We start from the raw sequence: 1,010 nt of genomic DNA, 5'->3' as shown, positions 1-1,010 counted from the left end.
ATGTCTGTTACACGCTGACAGATAAGGGCAAAGTAAGAATAAAACATGCAAAGAACACAGGAAAATTTCCCAAGTCATAATACAAACTGACGTCCACCTTTCTACATGAAAACTGGAAGTGCAACAATCCAGACTTGTCAGATGAAACAATAAAACGGGGGCAGTAGTCTAATCCTGACAAGTGGAAACATGAAACTGAGAATGAAGCTGTAGACTGCAGCTCTGGTATTAATATAATGTCATAATCCCTCCGTTGGAAAATGGAGATATTCGTCATGACAGGTAAACGTAATCATATGAAGCAGGCTTTGGTGTTATGAACGCCGCTGAATTGTCTTACAGGACAGCCATACCTTTCAACTAACTTTTGCTAAACAGACCAACATCCGTTAAGTCTACCAAAACTATCCCCCATCCTCCATAGGTGCTTCTTTACCTTAGTTCCAAAATCATGGCCTTCAATCTTGTCTGGTAAAAACCTGTTCAGTGTTGGCCATGGCTACACTGTGCCCCCCATAGGCTTTAACGGGTCATACATCAAGACTTGGCCTAAGGCTCCATTCAAGCCTATGGAGACAGAGAGGGCACTTTATCAAAACTGGAGCAGACAAAATCTTGTGCACAGCAACCAATCAGCTTCTCTCTTTCATTTTCAAATCTTAACGGAACAAACTGGAGAAGCTGATTGGTTGCAATGGGCACCTGCTCATGATTTTGTCTGCTCCAGTTTTGATAAATCTCCCTCACTGTGTGCAAACGGGTTTTACCAGTCTTGATGTAAACGACTCTTTGAGGTGGTGCATGTGGAACTGGGGAGGGTAGGGTGAAGGTGGGATGTGTAGTTAGCTTGGCAATAAGTCAGTTTAGCACATCTGTCCTTTAAAATGTAAACACCCTACCTAACCCAAAACGAAAGTTATATCCCTTGGCATTCGCCGATAAGCTGCATCTACTGGGCCTGAGGTTGTACAACCTACCTAAGGCATGCCCACCGCACCTTGGATTCGCAG

This window comes from Nanorana parkeri, unplaced genomic scaffold (assembly GCF_000935625.1).
Source record: "Nanorana parkeri isolate BGI_ZX_2015 unplaced genomic scaffold, ASM93562v1 scaffold155, whole genome shotgun sequence".
Taxonomy (NCBI): Eukaryota; Metazoa; Chordata; class Amphibia; order Anura; family Dicroglossidae; genus Nanorana; species Nanorana parkeri.
The sequence above is the reverse complement of the archived record's forward strand: the minus strand, read 5'-3'. Positions refer to the sequence as shown.